Source organism: Oncorhynchus masou, chromosome 31 (genome assembly GCF_036934945.1).
Source record: "Oncorhynchus masou masou isolate Uvic2021 chromosome 31, UVic_Omas_1.1, whole genome shotgun sequence".
In the NCBI taxonomy this organism is placed as follows: Eukaryota; Metazoa; Chordata; class Actinopteri; order Salmoniformes; family Salmonidae; genus Oncorhynchus; species Oncorhynchus masou.
Window position 1 is genome coordinate 63,587,529 of NC_088242.1, and position 21,319 is coordinate 63,608,847.

Genomic DNA, 21,319 nt, shown 5'->3' on the forward strand with positions numbered 1-21,319 from the left:
GGAACCAGGTTTCAATCCAACCTTTTTATGCGAGTCAAGTACATGTCGGATAAAACATTTCACGACAGGCCTGATGGAAACAGAAAATGTGTCGTTAAACTTTCCAAATATCAACAAAACAAAATACGCTAGACAAGGTGGGAACTTTTTGTGTCTGTAAAATTAATTATGAGAGAAACGGATTTGGAAACGCTTTAATGAGCAAATATTGATACAATAACCATCATATCAAAGTAAACTTGGAGTGACATGATATGTTGTGTGGTCCTCCCACTATGACTAGCGAAAGCATGCAGTTTATTCAGCTGCATTAAACACAATTTATTTATAGTTTCCGATTAGGCCATCCCTGCAGTTTTGTGTGACCCATTGTGGGCCAGTCAACTATAATTATATAGCCTTGTTAACACAAACTGCTGAGTGATGTCTAATGTTAAGGAAGTCTCAAGTTTTTGTTTGCCTGAGTTAGAATACCTCATGATAAGCTGCAGACCATACCTATCATTGTTTTTGTAGTTGTCTATTTACGAACCGAAGCTGGCACTAAAATGGTACTCTCCAAGCTCATTATTAAGCTAGGGGCCCTGAGTCTGAACCCCACCCTTTGCAACTCCGTCCTGGACCTCCTGATGGGCCTCCCCCAGGCGGTGAAGGTAGGAAGCAACACCTCTACTTCACTGATCCTCAACACAGGGGCCCCACAAGGGTGCGTTCTCAGCCCCCTCCTGTACTCCCTGTTGACCCATGACTGCGTGGCCACGCACGCCTCCAACTCAATCATCAAGTCTGCTGATGACACAACAGTAGTAAGCCTGATTACCAACAATGATGAGACAGTCTACATGGACGAGGTGAGGGCCTTGGGAGAGTTGTGCCAGGGAAAAACCTCCCACTCAACGTAAACAAAACAAAGGAACTGATTGTTGACTTCAGGAAACAGCAGAGGGAGCATCGACAGGACCGCAGTGGAGAAGGTGGAGAGCTTCAAGTTCCTTGGCATACACATCACTGACAGACTGAAATGGTCAACCCACACAGGCAGTGTGTTGAACGCATCACCGGGGGCAAACGACCTACCCTCCAGAAAATAAAGAAATAATAATAATGTAAGAAAATCATTGCAAGTTTGAATTATGTGAAGTTAGTGTGGAAAATTGTTGTTATTGATGAATAATGACAAACCTCCTGGCATTGACCACTTAGATGGAAAGCTACTGAGGATGGTAGCTGACTCTATAGCCACTCCTATCTGTCAAATTTTATATCTAAGCCTAGAGGAAAATCTTTGTCCTCAGGCCTGGAGGGAAGCCAAAGTAATTCGGCTACCCAAGAGTGGTAACGCGGCATTGACTGGTTCTAACAACAGATCTATACGCTTGCTGCAGACATACAGTATAAGCTTGCTGCCAGCTCTTAGCAAACTGTTGGAAAAAATTGTGTTTGACCAAATACAATGCTATTTCTGTGTAAACAAATTAACAACAGACTTTCAGCATACTTATAGAGAAGAGAACTCAACATCTACTGCACTGACACAAATTCCTGATGATTGGTTGAAATAAATTGATAAAAAGCATATTGTGGGAGCTGTAATGTTAGATTTCAGTGCAGTCTTTGATATTATTGACCATAACCTGTTGTTGAAAAAAACGTGTGTGTTATGGCTTTTCAACCTCTGCCATATCATGGATTCAGAGCTATCTATCTAATATAACTCAAAGGGTTTCCTTTAATGGAAGCTTCTCTAATGTCAAACATGTAAAGTGTAGAATACCACAGGGCAGCTCTCTAGGCCCTCTACTCTTTTCTATTTTTACCATTGACCTGCCACTGGCATTAAACAAAGCATGTGTGTCCATGTGTGCTGATGATTCAACCATTTACACATCAGCATTATATAGAGCCCTTATTGCATGGAACTTTCTTCCATCTAATATTGCTCAAATAAACAGCAAACCTGGTTTCAAAACACAGATAAAGCAATGGCACAACGACTCTCTCCTATTTGACCTAGATAGTTTGTGTATGCATTGATATGTGTGCCTTTTATTTTTTTTATGTAGTTCTGTCCTTGAGCTGTTCTTGTCTATTGGACCCCAGGATGAGTAGCTGTTGCTTTTGCAACAGCTAACGTGGATCCTAATAAAATAGCAAATACCAAAAATACCAAACCTACACCACACGATGTTACAGGAAGACCAAAAAGATCATCAAGGACAACAACCACCTGAGCCACTGCCTGTTCACCCCACTATCATCCAGAAGGCGATGTCAGTAGAGGTGCATCAAAGCTGGGACTGAGAGACTGACAAAAAGCATCTTTCTCAATGCCATCAGTTGCACCTTAGAGGCAGCTGCCCTATATATATATAGACTTGAAATTGCTGGCCACTTTAATAAAGGAATACAGGTCAATTGATTAATATATTTTGCACTACTCATCTCATATGTATGTACTGTATTCTATTCCACTGTATTGTAGTCTATGCCACTCTGGCATTGCTCATCCATATATTTATATATTCTTAATTCCAATCCTTTAGATTTGTGGGTATTGTTGTGAATTTTATTGTATCTTTATTTAACTTGGCAAGTCAGTTAAGAACAAATTCTTATTTTCAATGACAGCCTAGGAACAGTGGGTTAACTGCCTGTTCAGGGGCAGAACGACAGATTTGTACCTGGTCAGCTCAGGGGTTTGAACTTGCAACCTTCTCGTTACTAGTCCAACGCTCTAACCACTAGGCTACCCTGCCGTCCCAATTATTAGATATTACTTTTAAGAAATTACTGCACTGTTGGAGCTAGAAACACAAGCATTTCACTACATCCGCAATAACATCAGCTAAACACATATATCTGATCAATAACATTTGATTTGATTTGACTAAGACTGCACTCAATGAGCTGTATAGGGCTATAAGCAAAAAAAAAAGTTTTACATCCAGAGGCGCCTCTTCTCGTGGCCAGTTATTTTAATGCAGGGAAACTGAAACAGGGAAACCTGTTTTTCAACATTTTTACCATGCATGTCACCTGTGCAACTAGAGGTAACAAAACTCTAGATCACCTTTATTCCACACAACAAAAAAGCATTCAAGGCTCTCTCTCACAACCCCTTTGGCAAATCTGACCATAACTATACCAGCCTGATTCCTGCTTACCAACAAAAACTCAAACTGGAAGTACCAGTGATGCGCTCAATACTGTACGTGAGTGGTCCGAAGAAGCGGCTGCTAAGTTACAGTTACACTGTGTTACAGCTTCACTAATACAGTTAACCACATCAGTCACCGGCTCCATTAATAAGTGCATTGACTCCTTAAGAGTCTACTGACCTGTGCGTCAATCAAAGTAACATTTACAATCCCCATCAAAATCTGTCAATTTAAGCGAGAGATATATTTTTTTTTGCATGGGCTGCGTCTCAATCCAAAGTATCTGTGGTGGAAGGGTGCCGTGCTATTGTACTCCACACTGTCCTCTCCCACCTGGACAAGAGGAACACCTATGTGAGAATGCTGTTCACTGACTACAGCTCCATGTTCAACACCATAGTGCCCTTCAAGGTCATCACTAAGTTCAGGACCCTGGGACTGAAAACCTTCTGAAACTGGATCCTGGACATCCTGACTTGCCGCCCCCAGGTGGTGAGGATAGGCAACAACACATCCGCAACAACACACTGACCCTCAACAAGGGGGCCCCTCAGGGGTGTGTGCTTAGTCCCCTCCTGTACTCCCTGTTCACCAACAGCTGCATGACCACACACGACACCAACAATGTCATTACATTTGTTGACGACACGACGGTGGTCGGCCTGATCACCGGCGAAGATGAGACCACCTATAGAGAGGAGGTCAGTGACCTGGCAATGCCATCCAGGACCTCTATACCAGGCTGTGTCAGAGGAAGGCCCTAAAAATTATCAAAGACTGCAGCCACCCAATTCACAGACTGTTCTCTTTGCTTCCGCATGGCAAGCGGTACTGATGCACTGAGTATGGAAGCAAGAGGACCCTGAACAGTTTCTACTCCCAAGCCACAAGACTACTAAATAGTTCACCAGATAGCTAACATACACTGCTGCTACTCTTTATTATCTATCCTGTTACCTAGTCACTTCACCCCTGCCTAAATGTACATAAATACCTCAATGACCTCATACCTTTGCATATCAACTCAGTACTGGTTACCGTATATATAGCCAAGTTATTTTTTACTTGTTGTGTAATTATTCCTTATGTTATATTTTTTTCCAAATTGTTCTCTCTGAATTGTTTGGAAAGGCCCACATGTATGCATTTCACTGTTAGTCTACACCGGTTGTTTATGAAGCATGTGACAAATACAATTTGATTAGATTTGACCTAACATCCTTCTCAACAGTCAAACCCCACAACTGTACAGTACTGTTTAAATTACACAACAAACACCACAGTCTGTGTTCCCTCCTCCAGTGTGTGTGGAAGGCAGAGATGAGTAGGAGAGAACAGAGGTTGAATGACTCCACTGTTGCTGCTGGGGCCAGCTTATTGTGTGTTTAATGACTAGGTGGACAATTCCAGCATAGTGGCAAGGCAAGAGGCTTCAGTTGCAAGGCACTAAACAAGAGGGATCTTAGACAGACAGTATTTGCCCATCTGTCTCCACGGAGATAGCATATCAAACAATGCTTTCTAATTAGTGTTTTGTCATAATGGAGACAGGGCGGGAGGCGGTTTGGAGACAAAATGAAAGGGATTGCTTGATTGCCCCCAAAGCAAAACAGAATCAAATGAAGGATCAATTCCACACTCCAGTGATCTTGTCATTTAAAACATTTGTTCTGTTTGGTAAGACTGGAACCAGCATTCATCTGATGAATTAAAAAAGGTTATTGGACACACAATATTATGTTTGCATTCTTCCCTCTGATCTTATTTAATTTAATTACTGATACATTTGGAAAGTTAAGTACACTGACTTGAAGAAGCATCAATTCAACTTTTCTCCATTGCAACCCTGCACTGGTACCCTCTCCTTTTGTACCACCTGGTTGTGTTGAATTCACAGATGGAGGGTTGTAAAGGGAGAGGGGTGACACAGAGCAATACCCACTTGGTGAGGAGTTTGTGAGATTCAGCGTTTGTGTGTGTGTTTGTTTGTTGATGCTTATGGATATGTGTTTGTGTGTGTTTGCGGTTAACCTCAGATTTTTTTCTGATCTGCTGTGAGTGTATCCTTCCCGTGGAGTAACAATCCATAGTGGGAGAAACACCAAGTTACGAATCAGCCCAAGGCCCAGAGACAGAAACAAACACACACATACACGCACACTGTGCAGGCCGTGGCTCTAAGGCTTCCCCTGTGCCCCCATGTGGAGAGAAGCCCCAGGGGAACTGACGCCAGCTGAAACTGAAGAACAAGGTAAGGGCCCCGCTGACACACACACACTGGCTCAGCTGTTAGACTGAGCGATATATGTCTGAGCGATACAGAGAGAGCTGGGAGTGAAGCAGACTGCCAAACTAACCAGGAAGAACACACACTGTGAAAACAGACACACGGAGATGGAGACAGGGAAAATTCCACGTGCCATGGTACAGTGGTTCCTCCGTTAAAAGTTGCGTCATACTGCGGCACACCCTGTGTGCTGCTGCAGCATTCTGTGGCACGTCATTTAATTCTCAGCCATTTCTTCTGTTACTGCAAGTTATTGCTAGTTTGACCACCAGAGGGCATCTTTGAGCGTTTGATAGCATTTGATAGTATTCCGTTTCGACATTACCAGAGAATTTAAAACCTTTTTTGTAATAACATAGTATACAGGATTGATTTTAGGAAATTTGGCTTAATTAATTAAATTAATATTATAGTGTTTCCATTCAGAGAAAAATTGTCCGTTTGTAAATTCAGACCATTTCGCTCTCAGAGAGCACACTGGATGTTCGGGCCGAGGAGTAGGGTTGATTTGAGCATTCTGGCCTTACAACGGCAGTCAAGCACCCAAGCTAACGTTGGCTAGCTACTTCCAGACACAAATGAGACTAATCTGACCATTTTACTTGCCCTAGCAGAGCTGGCAAGGCAGTTTTAGTGTTAACCAGAGAGTTGGTGAATGTGCTGTTGGAAACAATTTAATTATGCTTTTTTTTACGTTTACTGACACCGGCCATATTCAACAGGTGTTGAGCATTCGTAAAGCAATTATTCTGCGCTCTGGTACACTCAGACAAAAGTGCTCTGAAATCCGTGTAGATAGCAGTCTTTTGTGGAGCAACAATGCTTCGAGAGTGGCTGTTGTCTACGTGTGCAGAGGGTCCCTGGTTCAAGCCCAGGTAGGGGTGAGGAGAGGGACAGAAGCAAAACTGCTATACTGGTACCATTTTAATCAAGAGAATCTCCTCTTTGTAATTATGTAAGTCTGGGCAGCGAGCTCATTTGTCATCGATCGCTAGACCAGAAATAGTCAGAAGTTTAAATTTTCCCTACTTTTTCATTACGCAGACATGAACACAATTGACACCATCGAGGTGTGGATGTTTACTTTCTACACAAGTTGTTTTTTCCCAGTTTCGTCCAACGAACAGATTGTAGAGGTAAAATAAAAATAAACATTTTTTATGGAATTCTAAGCATCACTCCAGTCAAAACAGGTTCTGCTAACATTCCATTCCATTAATTTCCTATGGACTGGCACTAGTGTTCCAACTTAGCCAACGTTCTTAAGCTGTTTTTCAGCCTTGGGGAAATTTTGAAAATTTTCTTCCGTTGAAGGAGAGGAAGACCAAAATGCAGCGTGGTTAGAGTTCAACATGTACATAAACACCTAGACTAGAAAACACCCCATAAACACCCCATAAAACCCATAGACCAGACAAAACATATAAATCCCCCATGTCACACCCTGACCTAACCAAAATAATAAAGAAAACAAAGATAACTAAGGCCAGGGCGTGACAGTACCCCCCCCCAAAGGTGCGGACCCCCGGCCGCACACCTAAATCCATAGGGGAGGGTCAGGGTGGGCGTCTGTCCACGGTGGCGGCTCTGGCGCGGGACGTGGACCCCACTCCAGAATAGTCTTTGTCGGCTTTAGTCTCTTCCTCTGGCTCTGGCGGATCCTGGCTGACTGGCGGCTCTGGCGGATCCTGTCTGACTGGCGGCTCTGGCATTTCCTGGCTGACTGGCGTCTCTGGCGGCTCCTTGCATACTAGCGGCTCTGGCCTATAGATAGCCAGAGCGAATTTATGAAAGCACCGAATGTCCATTGAGAAAGCACAACGACTATACAATTTAGGTAAGCTACGAATGACGAGAATAATCAAGTCAGTAAATGTTGAGTAGTTAGATAACTATAGGCTAACATACTGGCAAATTTGATGTATAACTACTAATGTTAGGTAGATAGCTAACATACCGGCACATACTGCTGTAATGATATTCTGTGTGGTTCGTAAAGACAGCGTGGCTAACAAATTGTCAGCCAACATAACATGTAAGGTAATTTATTTGAAAAGTCATTACTTTATTTCATTGATTAGCAAGCTACCCCTTGGTCATTAGGGCAAATCTGGTCTGTGATAGGAGGGGGAGTTTTCACACCTAGCTCGGCTATTAGACTATTCTTTAGTAAAGGTTGAATAGGGGGACAAACTACCTGCCCTCCAGGTCACCTACACCACCCGTTGTCACAGGAAGGCCAAAAAGAGAGACTGATAAACAGCTTCTATCTCAAGGCCATCGCTCCACAAAAGTTGCTCCACAAAAGCCACGGCCCTTGCAGAGCAAGGGGAACAACTACTTCAATGTCTCAGAGTGAGTGACGTCACCGATTGAAACACTATTAGCGTGAACCCTGCTGTTAAACAGCCATCAGTAACATTGAGTGGCTGCTGCCAACATACTGACTCAAATCTCCAGCCACTTTAATAATTAAAAATTGTATTTAATAAATGTATCACTAGTCACTTTAAACAATGTCACTTTATATAATATTTACATACCCTACATTACTCATCTCATATGTATATACTGTACTCTATACCATGTACTGCATCTTGCCTATGCCGTTTGGCCATCGTTCATCCATATATTTATATGTACATATTCTTATTCATTCCTTTACACTTGTGTGTAAAAGGTAGTTATTGTGAAATTGTTAGATTACTTGTTAGATATTACTGCATAGTTGGAACTAGAAGCACAAGAATTTCGCTACACTCGCATTAACATCTGCTAACCATGTGTCTGTGACAAATACAATTTGATTCGATTTGATTTGTCTATTGTTCAGCTATTAGCCCTCCTCCCCAACTTGCAAGAAATTACTGTTCCCATCGCATTCCTTTCCCTCTTCCACGCATCATCATTCTGCTCCTGAGGAGCTTGCTTGTGGTCTTGCTGGCAGGATATGGCAGCATCTTTGGGTGTGCGTCAAGAATTCTGCATACAGTAGCACGTTTGTATGAAGGTGTGGTTATTCACAGGCAAATTGTTATATGCTATGGAGGTACATTTGTGTCTTTTTGTCGAGAGCAAAACCTTTTTTATTTTCAATCAATATAATTGTTCTGAAAGAAACTTTTATCCGACACAAAGGAAGTCAAAGCGGACACCTACGAAGATGGCATCTCAGGTGTGCAGCACTGGGCTGTATTGAAGTATCCTAAAAATGACATCTGCTGCTTTAGATTGAACGGTCATATCTCAGTTATTGTTTTCCTATCTATAAAAAATAAGCTGTTTTCTTTACTTTCAGAGAGTGAGCTGACCAAGGGGTCAAAAATGTAGACATTGCCAGATGTTCACTGTCTGAGGAGCAGGCCGTGGAAGCTTTATTGCTGGCAAAAGTGTCCATAACCAGAGGTAATACAACTGGTCTGTGTCCTTTTTCTCCATCTCTGCCTGTCTTGTGGTACATGGAACCTGTCTCACATGCATTAATTAAAAAACCCTTAATAGGGATAAGTGTCCCGTCAACGGGTCAGTTATAAATCATGCAGCGCCGTGTGTCACGATCGCACATTTTTGAGAAACAACAAATGTCGGTACACAGAAGTGTCTTATATTGGCTGAAAGCTTACATTCTTGTTAATATACTGCACTGCACTCAATTTACAGTAGCTATTACTGAAATAAATACAGTGCTATTGTTTGAGTAGAGCTTCTAACAACAAAACACTTTTTTCACCACGATAGGTTTGATAAATTCACCTGGTGAAATGTGTACTTACATTCTGAAATCTTGCTCTGATTTATCAATCCCATGGGTCCCAACACAACATGAAGTGTCGTTTTGCTAGATAAAATCCTTTTTCATATCCTAAAAAGGTCCATATAACATGCACAATCGATTTTGTATTTCCACTCAATTTGCAAAGAAAGGAATTTGTGAAAATCTAACCCTAAACGTTGTTTCAACCAGTCAAATTACGTTCGTATTCATTCCTCAGAGATCCTAGAACGTAACCAGACTTCACTATATCATTATGAGTGTAGTATATCCTATAGGACACCAAATTTGGTCAGAGAGCGACGCCTTCATGGCGTGATGATGACACTGGCGGTCTTCACTTGATTGACTGTAACTCTGTCAAATAAGCACTAATCGGGCTCAAACAAAGCTAGCTAGATAACCAATGAGCAGAGCTTTACAGGAGGACCAGTCACTGCTAACCTTGTGTGACAGCAAGCCTTTTCATTTTGGACAAAAATGGCAAGAATATGGAGTTATGAAGTTATGAAAACTGGGTGTTTTGCAAATGTTGCACTTACAATATGGCTACTAATACTGGAAAAGCTAAATCAAAGTCCAAGTATGCAGATTTGACGATATTCTTGCAGAAAAATATAATGTAAATGTAAATGTGTCATTCACAATTTGCCCAAATCTACCTGGGTGACTTCACACTAATGTACCTTGCTCATACTTCAAGTTATCAATCTGAAACTTTGCACATACACTGCTGCACTCTTGTGGACACCATCAGAATTACAACCAGAGTGATGGCTAGATTTGAGACCTTTCTGTTGCTTTTCAAAGATGGTGGTAGAAAAAAATGCAAAAAAGGTTGGTTTCTTCATTGTATTTTCTTCTACCAGATCTATTGTGTTATATTCTCCTACATTCAATTCACATTTCCACAAACTTCAAAGTGTTTCCAATCAAATGGTACCAACAATATGCATATCATTGCTTCAGGGTCTGAGCTACAGGCAGTTAGATTTGGGTATGTCATTTTAGTCAACAATTGAAAAAAATGGGGGCTATCACTAAGAATTTAAGATGTCAGCTAATTTTCTAATTTTCAGATTTACACCACATAATCACAGCCATTTTCACTGGACTATATGTTGCTGCCAAGTCATGATCTCCCTGGGGGTTAGCCTTGCAATAACCAAGTGGTGAGACACATAGCCCTCTATATTTACATGTTTCAGGTACACTCCGATAGGTGTCTGCGTCACATACAGTATCTTCTATTGACATTATCTTCTATTGTTTGTCCTCATATGTCTGTTTTTCAGCATAAAGTACTCTGTAGCCACATAGTGTGGACACCAGGTAAGACCACACAAACACAATAACAGTCTCTCTTCTTCACTTCATCCCTCTCCCTCTCCCCCTTCTCCCTAAATCCTCTATGTTATATCAGCTGTTTTGGTGAACCCCACCCGCATCTGAACTGGCTGACACAAAGGGCACAGCATGATCATAGGTGAGATGTCACTTGGTCGGGTCAACAGGAAGTATTATTAACTTCTTCGATATAGGGGGCGCTCTTTTAATTTTTGGATAAAAAGAACTTATGCTACAGGCGAAACCAAGATTAAATTTCAAACAGGAAATGGCCCAGATTCTGTGTTCCAATGTCTCCTTATATGGCTGTGAATGCGCCAGGAATGAGCCTACACCTTCTGTCGTTTCCCCAAGGTGTCTGCAGCATTGTGATGTATTTGTAGGCATATCATTGGAAGATTGACCATAAGAGACTACATTTACCAGGTGTCCGCTTGGTGTCCTCCGTCGAAATTATTGCGCAATCTCCAGCTGCGTGCACTTTTCCATTTGGTTCAGAGGAGAAAGGCAACTGCCACGAATGATTTATCATCGAATAGATATGTGAAAAACACCTTGAGGATTGATTCTAAACAACGTTTGCCATGTTTCTGTTGATATTATGGAGTTAATTTGGAAAAAAGTTTGGTGTTGTAATGACTGAATTTCAGGTTTTTTTCTTAGGCAAACGTGATGAACAAAACGGAGCGATTTCTCCTACACAAATAATCTTTTTGGAAAAACTGAACATTTGCTATCTAACTGAGAGTCTCCTCATTGAAAACATCCGAAGTTCTTCAAGGGTAAATTATTTTATTTGAATGCTTTTCTTGTTTTTGTGAAATGCTAGGCTAATGCTATGCTAGCTATCAATACCTCTTACACAAATGCTTGTGTAGCGATGGTTGAAAAGCATATTTTGAAAATCTGAGATGACAGTGTTGTTAACAAAAGGCTAAGCTTGTGAGTGAAAATATTTCTTTCATTTCATTTGCGATTTTCTTTAATAGTTAACGTTGCGTTATGCTAATGAGCTTGAGGCTATGATTACGCTCCTGGATAAAGGATTGCTCGACGCTAGAGGTTAAAGAGATGCTTTACATTTAAATACAGAGAGAGATGTAGTCATCCAGGAGTTAATGATCCAAGGTCAGTTTTGCATTTCACCTCCTGATTTAAGATGACTGACCATGTTAGAATTTTAAAAAACAAGGCTTAATCATGCTCTCACTCTATTTGTCACTCATCTGCAAGTATGTTTTGATGTGAGAGAGGAAGCCAGTCCCATCATCGCCACCTCACTTGCTCTTAAGATAACCTTCGGTCCAACTGAATCATGCTGTCTGCCGCTGTTCTTACCTCTTTCCCTTTCTGTCTTCTACACCTCTCTATTAGCCCCGAGGACAGACGTGATTATGGGGCCTTAGTGGGAGCAGTGAGGAGGCGCTTTGGACAGTGTGTACAGCCCGGGCTACTGCACTCCGAACTAAGTTATAGATGCAGGCAGCCTGGAGAGCCACTACGGGCGCTAGCTAATGACATTGAGAGCCTCTTTTGGTGGGCATATGCTCACATGCCTCCCTCCGTGCAGAGCGAGCTGCACGGGACCAGTTCATACAGGCGCTCTCCTACTATGCGGGCTGGTGGGCAGAGCAGCCCAGAGTTGGAAAAGCCTGCATGGGTGGCTGAAATGACTGAACTCATTTGTGCTGTGTCGCTACAGGCGGCACGAAACACACACCCCTGGTCCCAGGGTCTGCTGGGGGTGTGGCCAGCCAGGCCATATGCGCTGGGATTGCCCCATGTCCCCCAGAGCTTAAAGAAACGGCTCGGGGTCCGCATAGACCGGTGTGTGCGGAACCCTGGCTCTCTTTCCCAACCATCATCATCTTCAGGAGGAGCAAGGCTCCGCTTTTTTAGGAGCACAGGCTGCCAGTTGGACCTAAATGGGGGCACACTGAGCTTCCAGGGAGGGCCGGCAGTCACCATGGCTCCCCCTAATGTCACATTCGCTCAACCCAACAAACCCTTTATTCCAACAGTTAAAGCAGCAGAGACTCATGGCTGCCCCCCTCACCCACATATGTGTGTGACTTTTCCCCAGCCCCTCCAGCGGCTGACAAGGCTGTGTTGGAGATGCAGCGGGCAGACTTTATCGAGTCCTCAGACAGCCCCTGGGCGGTGCCAGTCATCATGGTTCCTAAGAAGGGGGCAAGCTGAGGTTCTGTGCAGGCTACAGGCGGCTGAATGAGGTAACCAGGAAGGACTCATACCCCATACCATGTATTGATGAGTCGCTGGACCTGGTTAGGGGGTCCTCCTGGTTTTCCTCGCTAAACCTCTGCAGTGGCCACGAGTTGGGCCACAAACATAGAAATCCTGGGGCACGTGGTGGCCGAAAGGAACACTATGAAGCACAGTCATCTCATTCTGTCTTTGGGCGGTCTTTGTCTTTCAATTGGTTTCCACTTCAGGGGCACGGGTAACGTCAAGATGATGGTGTGAGATATAGAGTGTTTGGAGGCTTCAGGCTCCACTTACTGCATGCTGTGTGACGCCACTCAGGCAGAGGCCTCCCACAATATGACTCTCTACTCTATTACTCGCAGCCATGGCGAAAACCTGGAGCGCTACATACTCTGGAGGACCAAACCTTATTCTGAATCCACTGAGGAGCTGTGAGACCCGGTCAAAGGTGTCTCTGCTAAGCCCATCATGGAGACCCAGCCCAACCTGCACTGCAATGTGGGCAACGTCACCGAGTTCTACAAGATCTTCCAGGATGAGATAGGGGAGGTCTACCACAATACCAACCCCAGTCGGCTGGCAGGCCACCCTGAGGAAGAAGATGAAGATGTGGAGGTGGTGTGTGAGCTGGTGCACAAAGTGGAGTGGCAGGAAGCCCTGAGGAAGATGATGGTTCTTTACCTCCAGATGGAGCCTGTGTGGCGCTCCACCTGCTCAGCCAAGGACTGCCCAGACCAGCTCTGCCGGTATAACTTTAACTCCCAGCGCTTCGTAGAGCTGTTCGCCATTCTCTTCAAGAACAGGTATGACGGCAAGATCACCAACTACCTACGCAAGACCTTGGCCCACTTGCCGGAGATCGTTGAGAGGAATGGCTCCATCTGTGTCTGGACCAGCGAGGGGAATGAGTCTGGGAACAAGCCTTTCAGACGGTTCAGGAAGATGAACGCTTGCCAGTCCAAGTCCTTTGAGCTGGAGGACGTGCTGAAGCACCACCGGCTCTACAACTCCAAGTACCTTGAGAAGTTCATGGAGTCTCACAAAACTCTGCTAAAGCCGTGTAGGTCACTATTGACCCTTTAGAGAGTCAGGAGACACAGCAGGATGCTGACAACTCACTAGATGTCCCAGACTTACAAATATTGTTTGATTTGACAGTTCTTTGGGACTTCATGGATTATGTCAGGAATATGTCTTAGCCACAGCATGCCTGATTCTAGTCTGTTTTGTACTGTTCTGTTTCAAACTTAATATTTACTCTACAATATGAACTACAGTATATACTGTAGGTATTAGCAGTGATGTAGGAGGAAGATACTTTATTCTCTAAGACACAGTATTATTAAAAATCCCCAAAAATGTCTTTGATCCATTATTTACTTTGAGGAAATTTGAAAAGGCTTTCTATCTTACATTTAATTTTCATTCGTCATTTCCAATAGGTGTCTGACTGTCCTTCTCAGCCTTTGCACTTTATATCGGTGTTTTATATTTCTTCATTTTGAGTTAATAATTTGAGTGCAGAGATCAGACATCGTTTCCTCTCCTCTGCTTTTAGCAAGAAGATAGTTGGTGTTTTATCTCTGGGTGTCTGTGAAATACGAGACAGTGTATTGTATTGAATGGGTTATGACACATCCATGAATTTATCCAGAGAGGTTATTTATGGGAGCAAATAAAAGCACTGTAATGGAGAGAGAATTGTGTTAAAGAGGCTCACATTTATGATCACTGTATTAATTTATCTGCAGAGCTGGAGCAAAATGGAATCATGAAGACTTAGATTGTATTTGTTTCAGGGCTGCCTTCTGAAGAAATATTGCTTTAGAGCTTTATATTCGGGTCCCCAAGGGCCAAAATGTGGGCCTAGGTGTCTTTGAAACCATTTGTATCTGTTTTAGCGTTTGAGAAATGATACCACTCTACCTCTTTCCATGACATAAAAAATAAACTGCACGTTTCATTGATCGCATGAAGATTCTGTATGGTACACTACTTGGCCTAACAGCCTTAAACTTGCCTCAAGGAGTATTTAGATTATCTTCATTGAATCCTCACACGCCCTGACTCTAGGACTCTTCTGGGGCCAAGCACAGCCATTTACTTTAACAATAAACTGAGGGAAGCGAGACCATTGAGAGGAACTTGTGACATGCAATTAAGAAATATACAGTCCCAGTCAAAAGTTTTAAAAATTACACATATGGAAATATGTATTAACCAAGAAGTGTTAAACAAATCTAAATATATTTCATATTTGCGATTCTTCAAAGTAGCCACCCTTTACTGTGTATTTTTTAATGCATTCAATGTTCAGATTCTATTTTACTGTCATTAATTTAACCATATGGTGTACATATTTTCATAATATATCATATTTCATTCAACAGTGTTCACAGTCACACGATAAAATAATGTTTTACATGAGTATGTTTAATTTATTTTAATTTATGGAAAAGCATTTACTACATATATAATGATATGCTATATGGTTTGTGTGAATCTCATATCAGCAGTGTATTCAATCTGCTGTTTTGTCATGTTTCAAGAGTACATTTCAGGAATGTTGCCAAAACACTTATTTGAATGAAAATAACAATATGTAGCATATTGCACATTTATTAACTGTTCATTTGTTTAATGTGTATTTGATTTGATGGTTTTATTTACCTTTGTTTGATTACTAAATTAATTGTATATATACCTCTCTACAAAACTGTTAATGTACTGTAAATGTAGCAAATATGTATTAACCTTTCCTGTAGTCCAAATATATTGTGATTATGTTATTGAAAACTGAGCATATGTGTTGGTTTACAGATGGGGCAATTAATATATAATTACATCTGTGTGAACTGGTTAATTGTCACTGCTGGCTGAAGGACTGGAACAAGGTGCAGCATGGTAAGCTTACATTTTCTTTTTATTAAAAATGACGCCGACAAAACAAAGAACAAAACCAAACCTTTTTGAAGCTTTCAAAGTTAACTTCCCACATAACAGGTGAGGGAAAAGGGTACCTAAGTATGGTTCTCAATCAGAGACAACGATAGACAGCTGCTTCTGATTGAGAACCACATCCGGCCAAACACATAGAAATAGAAAATCATAGAAAAAAAGGACATAGAATGCCCACCCTAGTCACACCCTGGCCTAACCAAAATAGAGAATAAAAAGCCTCTATGGCCAGGGCGTGACAGTACCCCCCCCCCCAAAGGTGCGGACTCTGGCCGCAAAACCTGACTCTAAAGGTGAGTGTCTGGGTGGGCCTTCTTACGGCGGCGGCTCGGGTGCGGAACGTGGACCCCGCTCTGGACTGAGGGGGCGGGGGGCGCCTCTGGACTGAGGGGGGGGGGGGCTCTGGACTGTTTGAGGTTGTGGACAGGTAGGTGTCTTTTATACTGATAACAAGTTCAAACAGGTGCCGTTAATACAGGTAACGAGTGGAGGACAGAGGAGCCTCTTAAAGAAGTTGTTACAGGTCTGTGAGAGCCAGAAATCTTTCTTGTTTGTAGGTGACCAAATACTTATTTTCCACCATTATTTGCAAATAATTTCATGAAAATCCTACAATGTGATTTTCTGGATTTTTGACCCTAATTTTGTCTGTCATAGTTGAAGTGTACCTATGATGAAAATTACAGGCTTCTCTCATCTTTTTAAGTAGGCGAACTTGCACAATTGGTGGCTGACTAAATACTTTTTTGCCCCACTGTATATGTAGCTAGCTAACGTTATATAGACAATGCATAATGTCTACAGACATTGGAGTTAGCTAGCTATAATCTTAGCTACTACAATCTGTGTCAAATCTAGCAAAAACGTTTATACAGTCAACCAAAGTATATAGATATCCTTCATAGCTAGCTTCTAAAATCAGTGTCAAATCTCCCATTGAAATCAGAATTTCAGCGTTGCTTACCTGCTCAGGTAGCTAGCTACTGTCTGAGCTTCACGAGGCACTTGAATATTTGGCTCCAATGTTATTGAATGTTGTAATAAGTTAGGCAATAGGCTTTGTGTATCTTTAAGCTATGTAGACAGACAGTGGTTGACAGAGCTTGTGGTGCTTGATTGACTCAGATAAGTTTCAGATCTTGAGGGTAACTGTCTGTGAACACTGCTGACAGGCAGGTGTGCATGCGTACATGATTTCACATGTGAAATGTCACGTGTAGTTTCTGGTATCACATGTTGAAATTTTGCATCCCCATGTTACATTTATTTAACATGAGATCGTGTTCTCACATGAGCTCACGTTGTCACATGTTGTCACATTAACTTCATATAAAATTACATGTAATCACACAAGATCACATGTGTTCACGTGTTCACATGTGGAATTCATTAGAGACACCACAAACTGTCAGTAATCTTCCCAAGGAGAAGTGGGTGTGGAGACAGGTGCAGGAGAGAGCAAATTCACGAAAAAAGGTCATTTTTTAAACAAGTCAACAATTAGGTACCGGATCCGGACAACTAACTAAGTTAAATCTGAGAGGTGCCTGCTCAAATTATACTGCAATAACAATGAGCTGGTAGTCCAAATACAGTTCATGTAATAACAGTTGAAGAACAATGATTATGTTAAATGATTTCAGAACGTTAATTTGAACCGTAGCTAGGTTGTTTACAGTACAGTTTGTTTCTCTGCAAAGAAGGGTTTTCTTGTACATTTGCTTCAGTGTTCTTATTGTTCTGGTGATATAAACTTGAATAAACAAAGGTAGCCTTGAAGACAATCTGTTTATGAGTTAATAGGAATGCCAGTCCTTTATACTGTTGCAACTGTAGTGCACCAAACTTTGTATTCTCTCTCTTCAGCTCATCCTCTCTGTTCAATCACATACAGTGCCTTGCGAAAGTATTCGGCCCCCTTGAACTTTGCGACCTTTTGCCACATTTCAGGCTTCAAACATAAAGATATAAAACTGTATTTTTTGTGAAGAATCAACAACAAGTGGGACACAATCATGAAGTGGAACGACATTTATTGGATATTTCAAACTTTTTTAACAAATCAAAAACAGAAAAATTGGGCATGCAAAATTATTCAGCCCCCTGAAGTCAATACTTTGTAGCGCCACCTTTTGCCGCGATTACAGCTGTAAGTCGCTTGGGGTATGTCTCTATCAGTTTTGCACATTGAGAGACTGAAATTTTTTCCCATTCCTCCTTGCAAAACAGCTCGAGCTCAGTGAGGTTGGATGGAGAGCATTTGTGAACAGCAGTTTTCAGTTCTTTCCACAGATTCTCGATTGGATTCAGGTCTGGACTTTGACTTGGCCATTCTAACACCTGGATATGTTTATTTTTGATCCATTGTAGATTTTGGTTTATGTTTTGGATCATTGTCTTGTTGGAAGACAAATCTCCGTCCCAGTCTCAGGTCTTTTGCAGACTCCATCAGGTTTTCTTCCAGAATGGTCCTGTATTTGGCTCCATCCATCTTCCCATCAATTTTAACCATCTTCCCTGTCCCTGCTGAAGAAAAGCAGGCCCAAACCATGATGCTGCCACCACCATGTTTGACAGTGGGTACGGTGTGTTCAGGATGATGAGCTGTGTTGCTTTTACGCCAAACATAATGTTTTGCATTGTTGCCAAAAAGTTCAATTTTGGTTTCATCTGACCAGAGCACCTTCTTCCACATGTTTGGTGTGTCTCCCAGGTGGCTTGTGGCAAACTTTAAACAACACTTTTTATGGATATCTTTAAGAAATGGCTTTCTTCTTGCCACTCTTCCATAAAGGCCAGATTTGTGCAATATACGACTGATTGTTGTCCTATGGACAGAGTCTCCCACCTCAGCTGTAGATCTCTGCAGTTCATCCAGAGTGATCATGGGCCTCTTGGCTGCATCTCTGATCAGTCTTCTCCTTGTATGAGCTGAAAGTTTCGAGGGACGGCCAGGTCTTGGTAGATTTGCAGTGGTCTGATACTCCTTCCATTTCAATATTATCGCTTGCACAGTGCTCCTTGGGATGTTTAAAGCTTGGGAAATCTTTTTGTATCCAAATCCGGCTTTAAACTTCTTCACAACAGTATCTCGGACCTGCCTGGTGTGTTCCTTGTTCTTCATGTGGTTAGAGCGTTGGACTAGTAACCGAAAGGTTGCAAGTCCAAATCCCAGAGCTAACAAGGTACAAAATCTGTCGTTCTGCCCCTGAACAGGCAGTTAACCCACTGTTTCTAGGCCGTCATTGAAAATAATAATTTGTTCTTAACTGACTTGCCTAGTAAAATAAAGGTAAAATAAAAAAATTTAAAAAACGATGCTCTCTGCGCTTTTAACGGACCTCTGAGACTATCACAGTGCAGGTGCATTTATACGGAGACTTGATTACACACAAGTGGATTGTATTTATCATCATTAGTAATTTAGGTCAACATTGGATCATTCAGAGATCCTCACTGAACTTCTGGAGAGAGTTTGCTGCACTGAAAGTAAAGGGGCTGAATAATTTTGCCCGCCCATTTTTTCATTTTTTGAATTGTTAAAAAAGTTTGAAATATCCAATAAATGTTGTTCCACTTCATGATTGTGTCCCACTTGTTGTTGATTCTTCACAAAAAAATCAAATTTTACATCTTTATGTTTGAAGCCTGAAATGTGGCAAAAGGTCGCAAAGTTCAAGGGGGCCGAATACTTTCGCAAGGCAATGTACCTCTACTGAGTTAGCCCAGGTCTCAGCTGTTGACTCCTCACAGTTTCAGTGTAAATGCTGGATTTGTTACACTGAGTCAGACATACAGCCAGGTTTTATTTGGCAAACCTCTTTCACATCTAAGTGGAGGTGGATATTAGCTCTTTATCTTGCTCTGTGTGTGTGTGTGTGTCTGTCATTGCAGCTGTGGATCATTAAGGGGCGTCATTGTATGTATCCCATTTTGTCAGTGAGCCCTACAAAACCATGATATGGAGAGACATCCATCATTATCCCCCCTGTGAACAGTTTGGCATTTCACACAACACAGTTGAGTGTTAGGCGTGCAGTACCATGTGCAGTCAGTGGGACTGTGATACATGTCCTTTCACAGTACACTTCACCTGATGCATGACTCACATATTAATTAAACTGTCTTTATTTCCTTCCCAAGCATGCACACACTCTCTCTCTCTCACATACACACACACACACACACACACACACACGCACACGCACACGCACACACACACACACACACACACACACATCTGCCGATTCGATAATGTTTTCGTGTTTTTTGGAGGGGCTGTGAGAAGGTAGTTTGCAAAACAAAGGCTGCAACCACGATTGTCTGGAAGAACGTTAGAACTTAAAAACAAACAAGCAGTGGAACACCTGTGTCTCTGTCTGAGCTGTTGCTTGAAGTGGCAAGGAGGGTGGGGAGGGGTGGAGGAAAGGAGAATCTATGTACGCTACAGCACCAGAAACAATAAATAAAGCATTCTTCTAACAGCTAAATTGGCACTGTGGAAATGTTTCTTCCATGAGTTAAGATTACAGGCATCCAAATCAGCACGGAATAACAAACCTGCTTAGTCAGTCAGTTCCTTACCAACACATTTCTGTTGAAGGTATGCTTGTTACTGCTGGGTATGTGCAGTGCTGTGTATGGGAGGCTCAGCAGTGAGCCATGGACCCTGAGCTGTGCAGCGAGTTGCAGTGTATAATTGATTTCTAGAACAGAGTAATTAGAAAGTGCTCCAGCACCTGTTTCTGACCCGTTATAATGTTTCACTACCTGACGAGTTCTCCCCTGCAGGACTCCGGTTTTGACAAATGGGTGCAGTGAGAGTGGTGATGTTCTGCCGATCATAATTACTGCAATGTTAATCGCTGTTCAATGTAATGCTGATCACTCCCCCTGTAGTGATTGGGATTAAGCAGAACAGAGTTGGCAACGGGATAATTCAGGGTAATTCCACCTGGGTCAGGCTAATATGGCCGCCATGATGCTGAACTCATAAGCCTCTTTGCGACAAGTGAGCCTTCGATACTGCTGTAGCTCTGCTCTCTCTCCTATATAATCAGACCATATCCCTCTCTGTTCTCCATCACTGCTCATTTCTATCTATTTCTTTCTGACATTTTCCCTGTCTTTTCACCACTCTCACTTTACCTTATCTCTAATCTCTGTCTACATCTCTGTCTCTGTTTCACGCCCCCCCCCCACCCCCCCGGATGCCCTCAAGCGTTTTTGCAGCCCTTCAGAACAGATCTAAGACCAGTTCCTGTCTTCCTTCAAACATCTGACTCCAGATCTGTCCCCTTCACATACCTGACTCCAAGTCAGTCTCCTTCAAACACCTGCTGACTCGTGGTCAGTCTCACAGTTTTCACACACCTGACTTTAATTTTAAATTGCCATTGTTGTCAATGAGGAATTTTCCAATTCAATTGAAAACTGAATTGACCCCAAGCCTTTCACAGGCCCGCAGGATGTGATCATATAGGGCAGATACCTTACAGTAGTGTATTAGGTTGATACGCAGACAGCTGTTTTCTCCTCAAAGGGAGTACTAGGAGTGGACAAACAAGGCTG

General features: G+C 42.3%; 1 pseudogene; it reads left to right on the top strand.

Annotated features, from left to right (window-relative positions):
- The first annotated feature begins 548 nt into the window (after positions 1–548).
- LOC135524984 (V(D)J recombination-activating protein 1-like) lies at positions 549–13,873 on the top strand (annotated as a pseudogene).
- The last annotated feature ends 7,446 nt before the right edge of the window (positions 13,874–21,319 follow it).